This window comes from Bos mutus, chromosome 2, assembly GCF_027580195.1.
Source record: "Bos mutus isolate GX-2022 chromosome 2, NWIPB_WYAK_1.1, whole genome shotgun sequence".
Lineage (NCBI taxonomy): Eukaryota > Metazoa > Chordata > Mammalia > Artiodactyla > Bovidae > Bos > Bos mutus.
In genome coordinates this window covers 121,061,763-121,073,449 of record NC_091618.1, presented here as the reverse complement: position 1 = coordinate 121,073,449, position 11,687 = coordinate 121,061,763, and positions in this window count along the sequence as shown.

Sequence of the window (11,687 nt, the reverse complement as noted above, 5' to 3'; positions counted from 1 at the left end):
ACAGGGAGGCCTGGCGTGCTGCAGTTCATGGTGTCGCAAACAGTCAGACACAACTGAAGCAACTTAGGACAGACAGATTGATTCTCACATCCCAGTGACCAAAACATAGATTGATGCACATAAGCGCAATATGTATGGCAGGAAAATGTAAACTTTTTTCCAAGTGGCTGTTTTTCTAGTTAAAACTTGGAGCTACTACTCATATGAGAGAAAAGGGAAGCAAAGCCATTGGGGGACGAGCAGTATCTGCTGCCCATCATCTTACACGTTTCAAACCTATGATGCTAGACTAATCTCTGAATTTCCCCAGCATGTGGCTTTACTTTGGAAAAGGACAGAAAGCTCAGGATGTTTTGCTGAGCCTTGTGTTGCATAATAATCCTCTACTGGGGGATCAGGGGGCCAACCTGGACATTCAGTCATCTCTGTGAGCTGGAAACATTGAAACAACCACCGTATGGGTCCCACGGGTACCACTGCAGCAGAATTAGACCCCCAAAACCGATTGTCATCTCACTTTAGTAAGTCCCTATTTAGTAAGTACCTATTCCCTGGTATATAACTCTGACATCCTGAACTGTGTTGCTTGAGTCAGGGGCCAATAATCCCTGAAAGATCCAGCTGTTTCCCTTTTGCAGCTACACAGTTACTTTGGTAAATAGTCAAAGATACTCTTGAAGGAGGCTGAGAGAAAGATTTATGGGATGGGCTGTGATATTACAAGGTCTTTCTTCAAGACTGGCTGGCTTCCTCTATATACAAAGAATAGTAAGTTTAGGGATCGACTCAAGTGTGGGAATTGGGTGAGCAGCCGTAACGACATTATTGTGACTTGTCACAGGCCTCTATTGGATTTTGTCATTCATATGTTATTATCATTATTTTGATATAATTCATTCCTTGGGATCCCATGAAAGTTTAAGCTACTATCACAGATTTCTCTTTTAAATCTCTGCAATCACTACACTAACTGTGCTGCTAGATTTTTATACTATGGTAAAAATTCCACTTTGCCTCTGATTCTTACATGATGTTCCCTTGCCTGTCACCCTAAAAATCCATGATCACAAACATCAGAAACCCCAGTTCAAAAGCAACATCCCTCTCCTTCCTTCCCAGCTTGGAAAGGAGATTTTTTTTAAGTTGTTGTTGATCCCAAAGTAATGCCCATGTGTTAGTCATGGTGTAGGCAGAAGGTGAGCAAGAATGTCGCATATAATGAGTTCACTCTTTTTCTGCTTAAAACTTTAGATTGATTTTTCTATATCACATCAAGAATTTTTTGTATTTCAGTTTCATTCTTTGTAGATAATTTCTGAATGTACCTTTTAGTCAACATCAGAGCAAACAATGAGAACTATCCTCAGGGGCTTCAGCAGCAAATTTAATTCAGAATTATTAATAATACAGCAGTGTCCATAAATCTAGCCTGACTTAGCCTATTCTATCCTCCCACACCTAGTATGTTCTGAATTTATTTCTATGCATTTCCCCTTACTTAGGGAAATAATGAGCAAAACTTTGCAATTATTTTCTAGCCTTCTCCTGAGCCTGGCATTGCTCTTGTCTCACTTGAGCCCTGCTGGGGTCTGACACCACTCATAGCTGGAAGCACTGACAAGTGGGAGAAATAGGGTATGAAGAGAATTTCCTTTTTTTTTTTTTTGCAAGTTCAGTACTTAGTTGCTCAGTAGTGGGTGACTCTACAACCCCATGGACTGTAGTCCTCCAGCCTCCTCTGTTCATGGAATTCTCCAGCAAGAATACTGGTGTGGTAGCCATTCGCTTCTCCAGGGGATCTTCCTGACCCAGGGATTGAACCTGAGTCTCCTGCATTGCAGCCAGATTCTTTACCATCTGAGCCACCAGAGAAGCCTCCATTTAGAGTGCTTGAAAGTGAAAGTGAAGTCGCTCAGTTGTGTCCGACTCTTTGCGACCCCATGGACTGTAGCCTATCAGGCTGCTCTGTCCATGGGATTTTCCAGGCAAGAGTGCTGGAGTGGATTGCCATTTCCTTCTCCAGGGGATCTTCCCGACCCAGGAATCAAACCCAAGTCTCCCGCATTGCAGGGAGACGCTTTACCGTCTGAGCCACCAGGAAAGTTATAGAGTGCTTGGAGCCATCTAAATTCTTCCAAATGTTGCCATGGTAATTGTTTTGCTCCTTTACGAAAGAGATCTGTAGGTGATTGTGATGGAGTATTGGGAACCTTTAATTGTTCTCAAAAGTTAGCATGCATCAGAATCATGTGGAGGGCTTCTTAAGCCATAGATTTCTGGGTCTCACGTCCACATTTTCTGTTTTTGTAGTTCTAGAATAAGGCCCAAGAATTTCCTTTTCAAAGTTCCCAGTTGCTGCTGCTGCTGCTGATCCAGGGACCGCATTTTGAGTATCACTGTACTGCCTTGTAATTCAGCCACCTGTGTGTGATATCGGGCCATATCAGCTCTGTAGTTATAAGTGATTGGAGTTTCTTTTCAGGATATCAGAAATTCCTTAGCTTCTTGACAATATCTTGAGTAAGTCATGTTCTTTCTTGAAGTTACTCATTGTAGGCAGCCCACATCTACATCCCTTTTATTCCTGTGCTTCCACAATGGTCCACTGTAGCTGCCACGCAGTGTGGCCCTTCATTTCCAGGTGACAGGTTGTAATCAACTAATCCATTGCTGAGTGCCATGGATTACTGTTTCTACTCCTTTAATAGCTTTAACCTAATCACATTGAAAAAAAAAAAAAAGCTGATCAGTTTATTCCATCTTCATGATGTTCTGTTGCCTACAAACCATTCTGGTACCAATTACCAAAAAGAAAAGGGTCTTAATCACGGACAGTATAATCAACTCTATCTGGAATCAATACAAATTAATTTCATGAGGGTATAGACAATTCATGGAAATGTTAGGAGGTCTGAAGAAACAGACTCTAGCTTGAGATTCCAGGTGTGATAACAAAAAGTGTATCATAGAGGTAAGCTATTAAGAAAGCTATTGCCTTTCTAGAGTCAAGAAGTTGACAAATCAGGAAGCTGGCTTCAGTATCTTGCACCAGAATTTGTTCCAGCCGAATAAGTCACCTGTCCAAGACTCTATTTAATTCGGTTCTAAATAGAAACCTAATGCATCTGATTAGCAAAACCCATACCATATTTGGGGCATATAGAAAACACTGTAAATTTATTCCTTTGTGGTAGCTTTCCAGCCTTTTCATTCTAGAAAATCTTACAAGAAGGGTATGAGTTGGGTGCTGAGTAAAGCAATCCATAGTATCTGCTGCAGGTTTAGAAAGTCCATTATGATTATGCATGGCTGAATAAAATAATATAGAATGGAGAGAATCCTCTAGCTGAAAAGGAAAGCGTACCTGAAAAGGAATATGGTGGGCCACAACATTTCCCCAAATATTTGCTATTCTTTATTCTTAATCAAATTGGTAGTCAAGTAATCTGAATAAAAGTAAAAGGCTCCATCCCTTTCTAGATGTGTAACTTTGAACAAGTTACTTACCTTCTCTGTTTCCTCATCTATAGAATGTCAGTAATAATGAAAATAATAATCCATATTCATAGAACTATTTTTATGATTAAATGACAGAAATTTTCTATATTATTGAGCACTATTCCTAGCATACAAATACTGGTTTAATGCTTACTAGGAATTATACCTGCACTCAGTATGCCAGAAAATTTGGAAAACTCAGCAGTGGCCACAGGACTGGAAAAGGTCAGTTTTTATTCCAATCCAAAAGAAAGGCAATGTCAGAGAATGTTGAAACTACTGCACAATTGCACTCATCTCACATGCTAGCAAACTAATGCTCAAAATTCTTCAAGCTAGGCATCAACAGTATGTGAACTGAGAACTTTCACGTGTTGAAGCTGGATTTAGAGAAAGCAGAGGAGCCACAGATCAAATTGCCAACATCTGTTGGCTCATTAAAAGAGCAAGAGAGCTCCAGAAAAACACCTACTTCTGCTTTAATGACTATGCCAAAGCCTTTGACTGTGTGAATCACAGCAAACTGTGGGAAATTCTTAAAGAGTGGGAATACCAGACCATCTGACCTGCCTCCTGAGAAATCTGTATGAAGGTCAAGAAGCAACAGTTAGAACTGTACATGGAACAACAGACTGGCTCCAAATAGGAAAAGGAGTATGTCAAGGCTGTATATTGTCACCCCGCTTCTTTAACTTATATGCAATGTACATCAGGCAAAATGCTGGGTTGGATGAAGCACAAGCTTGGAATCAGGATTGCTGGGAGAAATATCAATAACCTCAGATACACAGATGTCACCACCCTTATGGTGGAAAGCAAAGAACTAAAGAACCTCTTGATGAAAGTGAAAGAGGAGAGTGAAAAAGTTGGCTTAAAACTCAACATTCAGAAAACTAAGATCATGGCATCGGTCCCATCACTTCATGGCAAATAGATAGGGAAACGATGGAAACAGTGACAGACTTTATTTTCTTGGGCTCCAAAATCACTGCAGATGGTGACTGCAACCATGAAATTAAAAGACGCTTGCTCCTTGGAAGAAAAGCTATGACCAACCTAGATAGCATATTCAAAAGCAGAGACATTACTTTGCCAACAAAGGTCCATATAGTCAAATACATGGTTTTTACAGAAGACATGTATGGATGTAAGAGTTGGACCATATAGGAAGCTGGGTACTGAAGAATTTATGCTTTTGAACTGTGGTGCTGGAGAAGACTCTTGAGAGTCCCCTGGACTGCAAGGAAATCAAACCAGTCAATCCTAAAGGAAATTAGTCCTGAATATTCTTTGGAAGGACTGATGCTGAAGCTGAAACTCCAATACTTTGGCCACCTGATGGGAAGAACTGACTCATTGCAAAGAACTGATTCATTGGAAAATGCTGGAAAAGATTGAAGGCAGGAGGAGAAGGGGATGACAGAGGATGAGATGGTTGGATGGCATCACTGATTCAATGGACATGAGTTTGAGCAAGCTCCAGGAATTTGTGATGGACAGGGAAGCCTGGTCTGCTGCAGTCCATGGGGTCACAAAGAGTCAGACATGACTGAGTGACTGAACTGAAGAGGTATAGTTACAGTTTTCAAATTCTTGAAACACTTGTAAGTATAGAATATTGATATCTCACTTGAAAAGTTATTTTTTGGTGAATTACAACATCTAAATCCCTAAGCAACCTGGAGAAAATTGAATTTTTTCATAGAAGTGTACCATTTAGCTATTACTGCATGTCAAACCACCCCGAAATGTAGTATGTTAATGCAATAATCATTTATCATTTTTCAAGCATCTGGGGGTGAGTTGAATGCTTCTGCTGATCTGGGCTGAGTTTTTCAGGATTCTCTTTTTCATGGTCTCTGTTTCACTTTGCTTTAAAATTAATAGTTTCTAGGACTCTCCTGTGTACTAAAATTGATGTTTGATTACATACAGTGGCTTGTAGATACTTGTGTAAAAAGAAATAAGAAATCAAAGCAACCACAACTTTCAAAATATTATTGTTAAACTAATTTTAAGTATCTGTAAACATCACTTTATAGTCTTCAGATAGAAAAAATATTCATGTAGCATATCTGGTTGTTATCAATGAAAGAATTGTATTGCATTGAAATAGAATGAGATTACTTGTCAGTTCAATTATGAATGTAAAATAAAAAGCATTAAGTTCCCATAGCCTAGATAGTATAAATAGGCAAACCTTCTTCTAAACTTGTGGTTTATTCAAACTTGTACTTGAGTAAATTTAAATAAAATTCTGGTGTAAGAAATATCCAGAAAATTTATACAGGAATTGAGGGAAGGCAAGACTTTACTGACCAGATCAGGGATAAATGGGGAAAAGATTACAAAATGAGACATACACATATGTGTGAGTAGAAGCTAGTGCATGGAGGGCATTATTGGGCCTGTATATGTACACGAAGAACTAAAGAATGCTGTCATTTAGTGTACAGTATATCCGTGAGGACCACATTCAGTGTAGCTTCCAAAAGACCACTTGTACAACATGGTTTCCCTAAAACTGACAATGAGTTTTTTCATTTGTGTGTGTGTGTGTGTGTGTGTATCTACTGTAGATTTTTGGTTTGCAGTTACCATGAGGTTTTGATCTAGCTGTCTATATATACATATGTGTGTGTGTGTGTATAGTATATGTGTGTGTGTGTGTGTGTATATTTACACACAAGATTATTTTAAGTTGCTAGTTTATTTCCACATGTTGCATTTCCAACATCCTGCATTTGTTCTCTCCTCTTCTCACAGTTGCTGGCTGTGATATGATATTTTTGTGTGGGTGATTTCCTACCTTTGCTGTATGTACCTTTACCAATGAGCTTTCCCATTCATAATTTTCTTGCTTCTCACTGTGGCCTTTTCTTTTGCACTGAGGGAAATTCCCTTAGCATTTGTTGTAAAGCTGGTTTGGTGGTGCTGAATTCTCTTAGCTTTTGCTTATCTGTAAAGCTTTTGATTTCTCCATCAAATCTGAATACATCCAACACCAGCATCTTTGCCCCCACAGTGAGTCACAGCAGAACCCCACCCTCCCAGGAGACCCTCCAAGACCTCGAGGTAGGCCTGGACTGGGCTCCTGTGGGGTCACTGCTCTGCCCTGGGTCCTAGAACACCTGAAACCTTTGGTGCACCCTCCAAGAGTGGAGTCTCTGTTTCCCACAGCCCTGTGGGTCTCCTGCATGTAAACCCATTGTCCTTCAAAACCAAATGCTCTGGGGGCTCTTCCTCCTGATCCAGACTGCCAGGCTGGGATGCCTGATATGGGGCTCAGAACTCTCACTCCTTGAGAGAACCTCTGTGATGTAATTATTTTCCAGTTTGTGGGTCACTCACTCAGTGGGTATGGGATTTGATTATTTCTCAGAAGCGCCCCTCCTATCATTTTGCTGTGGCTTAACTTTTGTCTTTGGGTATAGAATATCCTTTCTGGTAGGTCCCAGTCTTTTTTGTCAATGGTCGTCCAGTGGCCACTTGTGATTGGTGTTTTCATAATATGAGTTGAGCTCAAATCCTTCTACTCTGCCATCTTGTCTTCTTCCTGACAATGACTTTCATCACAAAAAGAAAAGTAACTTTTTATGCTTTTAAATTATGCATTTGATGAATCTGCTTATTTATTACCCAGATTTAAATGCATGTTTTGTTGACTATTGGGATCTCTCCATGTTTAGAAGCTAAGATCAGCAGTGTTTTTTTCTTTTCCATTGTGGTTTACAAAGTAATGCTCAAAATTCTCCAAGCGAGGCTTCAGCAATATGTGAACCATGAACTTCCAGATGTTCAAGCTGGTTTTAGAAAAGGAAGAGGAACCAGAGATCAATTTGCCAACATCCACTGGATCATGGAAAAAGCAAGAGAGTTCCACAAAAACATCTATTTCTGCTTTATTGACTATGCCAAAGCCTTTGATTGTGTGGATCACAATAAACTGTGGAAAATTCTGAAAGAGATGGGAATACCAGACCACCCGACCTGCCTCCTGAGAAACCTGTATGCAGGTCAGGAAGCAACAGTTAGAACTGGACATGGAACAGACTGGTTCCAAATAGGAAAAGGAGTATGTCAACGTTGTATATTGTCACCCTACTTATTTAACTTATATGCAGAGTACATCATGAGAAACGCTGAGCAGGAAGAAGCACAAGCTGGAATCAAGATTGCCAGGAGAAATATCAATAACCTCAGATATGCAGATGACACCACCCTTATGGCAGAAAGTGAAGAGGAACTAAAGAGCCTCTTGATGAAAGTGAAAGAGGAGAGTGAAAAAGTTGGCCTAAAGCTCAACAGTCAGAAAACTAAGATCATGGCTTCTGGTCCCATCATTTCATGGGAAATGGATGGAGAAACAGTGGAAACAGTGTCAGACTTTTTTGGGGGGGCTCCAAAGTCACTGCAGATGGTGACTGCAGCCATGAAATTAAGATGCTTACCCCTTGGGAGGAAAGTTATGACCAACCTAGATAGCATATTAAAAAACAGAAACATTACTTTGCCAACAAAGGTCCGTCTAGTCAAGGCTATGATTTTTCCAGTGGTCATGTATGGATGTGAGAGTTGGACTGTGAAGAAAGCTGAGCACCGAAGAATGGATGCTTTTGAACTGTGGTGTTGGAGAAGACTCTTGAGAATCCCTTGGACTGCAAGGAGATCCAACCAGTCCATCCTAAAGGAAATCGGTACTGGGTGTTCATTGGAAGGACTGATGCTAAAGCTGAAACTCCAATACTTTGGCCACCTCATGCGAAGAGTTGACTCATTGGAAAAGACTCTGATTCTGGGGGGGATTGGGGGCAGGAGGAGAAGGGGACGACAGAGGATGAGATGGCTGGATGGCATCACCGACTCGACGGACATGAGTTTGAGTGAACTTCGGGAGATGGTGATGGACAGGGAGGCCTGGCGTTCTGCAATTCATGGGGTCACAAAGAGTCGGACATGACTGAGCGACTGAACTGACTGACTGACTGACAGGATACTGAATAGGGTTCCCTGTGCTATACATTAGGACTTTGTTGTTTATCCATTCTATAAATAATAGTTTGTATCTGCTAGTCCCAAACTCCCAATCCATCCCTCCCCCAGAAATGATTTAATTGTATTAATAAGAGATGCCAACATTTCTTTTTGCCTTCTCCCCATCTCCATGTGAAAATATACTCCTTTAGAAGGGTTCATGCAATGAATATGCCATGGAATAAGTCCCGAGTTATAACTCAGTTCAGTCAGTCAGTTATGTCCAACTTTTTGCAACCCCATACACTGCAGCATGCCAGGCTTCCCTGTCTATCACCAACTCCTGGAGCTTGCTCAAACTCATGTCCATCAAGTCCGTGAGGCCATCCAACCATCTCATCCTCTGTCGTCCCCTTCTCCTCCTGCCTTCAATCTTTCCGAGCATCAGGGTCATTTCCAATGAGTCAGTTCTTCGCATGAGGTGGCCAAAGTATCGGAGCTTCAGCTTCAGCATCAGTCCTTCCAATGAATATTCAGGACTAATTTCCTTTAGGATTGACCGGTTTGATCTCCTTGCGGTCCAAATGGCTCTCAAGAGTCTTCTCCAATACCACATTCAAAAGCATCAATTCTTCAGTGCTCAGCTTTCTATATGGTCCAACTCTTACATCCATACATGACTACTGGAAAAACCATGTATTTGACTAGATGGACCTTTGTTGGCAAAGTAATGTCTATGCTTTTTAATATGCTGCCTAGATTTGTCACAGCTCTTCTTCCAAGGAACAAGCGCCTTTTAATTCCATTGCTGCAGTCACCATCTGCAGTGATTTTGGAGCCCAAGAAAATAAAGTCTGTCACTTTCCACTGTTTCCCCATCTATCTGACATAAAGTGATGGGACCGGATGCCATGATCTTAGTTTTCTGAATGTTGAGCTTTAAGCCAACTTTTTCACTCTCCTCTTTCACTTTCATCAAGAGGCTCTTTAGTTTTTCTTCGCTTTCTGCCATAAGGGTGGTGTCATCTGCATATCTGAGGTTATTGAGGTTATTGATATTTCTCCCAGCAATCTTCTTCCAGCCCAGCATTTCATATGATGTACACTGCAAATAAGTTAAATAAGTAGGGTGACAATATACAGACTTGACCCTTGACGTACTCCTTTCCTAATTTGGAACCAGTCTGTTGTTCCATGTCCAGTTCTAACTGTTGCTTCTTGACCTGCATACAGACTTCTCAGGAGGAAGGTCATGTGGTCTGGTATTCCCATCTCTTGAAGAATTTCCCACGGTTTATTGTGATTCACACAGTCAAAGGCTTTGGCGTAGCCAATAAAGCAGAAATAGATGTTTTTCTGGAACTCTCTTGCTTTTTCAATGATCCAACGGATGTTGGCAATTTTATGTCTGGTTCCTCTGCCTTCTCCAAATCCAGCTTTAACATCTGGAAGTTCACGTTTCACGTACTGTTGAAGCCTGGCTTGGAGAATTTTGAGCATTACTTGGCTAGCCTGTGAGATGAGTGCAATTGTGCAGTAGTTTGAACATTCTCTGGCATTGCCTTTCTTTCAGATTGGAATGAAAACTGACCTTTCCCAGTCCTGTGGCCACTGCTGAGTTTTCCAATTTGCTGGCATATTGAGTGCAGCACTTTCACAGCATCATCTTTTAGGTTTGAAATAGCTCCACTGGAATTCCATCACCTCCACTAGCTTTGTTCACAGTGATGCTTCCTAAGGCCCACTTGACTTCACATTCCAGGATGTCTGGCTCTAGGTGAGTGATCACACCATCATGGTTATCTGGGTCATGAAGATCTTTTTTGTATAGTTCTTCTGTGTATTCTTGCCATCTATTCTTAATATCTTCTGCTTCTGTAGGTCCATACCATTTCTGTCATTTATTGTGCCCATCTTTGCATGAAATATTGTCTTCATATCTCTAATTTTCTTGACGAGATCTCTAGTTTTTCCAGTTCTATATTTTTCTTCTATTTCTTTGCACTGATCACTGAGGAAGGCTATCTTATCTCTCCTGGCTATTTTTTGGAACTCTGCACTCATTATTGACAAGATGGCAGAGTAGAAGGATGTGCACTCATCTTCTCCTGCGAGAACTCCAAAATTACAACTTGATGCTGAACAACCGTTGACAGAAGAATGTTGAAGCCCACCAAAAAAAGATACCCCACATCCCAGGGCAAAGGAGAAGCCCCAGCAAGATAGTAGGAGGGGTGAAATCACGTTTAGAATCAACCCCATACCCACCAGAGACACTCGGAAGGTTCAAACGTTTTTTGCACCAGGACCCAGAGACCCCAGAGACTGAGCCAGAACTGTGTTTCAGTATCTCCTGTGGAGGTATGGGTCAGCAGTGGCCTGCTTCAGGGGCAGGGGCTCTGGGTGCAGCAGACCTGGGTATGGCATAAGCCCTCTTGAAGGAGGTCGCCATTAACCCCATTATAGAGCCACCAGAACTTACACAGGACTAGGGAAACAGACTCTTGGAGGGCAAAACCTTTGTGCACCAGGACCCAAAAGAAAGGAGCAGTGACATCAAATGAGACTGATTCAGACTTGCCCGTAAGTGTTCAGGAGTCTCAGTGGAGGCATGGGTCAGCAGTGGTCTGCTGCAGGGTTGACAGCACTGAGTGCAGCAGTTCTGCACAGGCCCTTTCAAGGAGGTCGACATTATCTTCATTATCTCTACCATAGTTTGGCCTCAGGTCAAACAACAGGGAGGGAACACAGCCCCAGACATCAACAGAAAATTGGATTAAAGATTTACTGAGCATGGCCCCACCCATCAGAACAAGACCCAGTTTCTCCCTCAGTCAGTCTCTCCCATTAGGAATCTTGTGAAAACCAGAATCACAGAAAACTAACCAAACTGATCACACGGACCACAGCCTTGTCTAACTCAATGAAACCATGAGCCAAGCTGTGTAGGGCCACCCAAGACGGACGGGTCACAGCGGAGAGTTCTGACAAAACATGGTCCACTGGAGAAGGGAATGGCAAACCACTTCAGTATTCTTGCCTTGAGAACCTCATGAACAGTATATGAAAAGGCAAAAAGAGTACATTGAAAGATTAACTCCCCAGGTCAGTAGGTGCCCCATATGTTACTGGAGATCAGTGGAGAAATAACTCCAGAAAAAATAAAGAGATGGAGCCAAAGAAAAAACAACACCCAGTTGTGGATGTGACTGGGG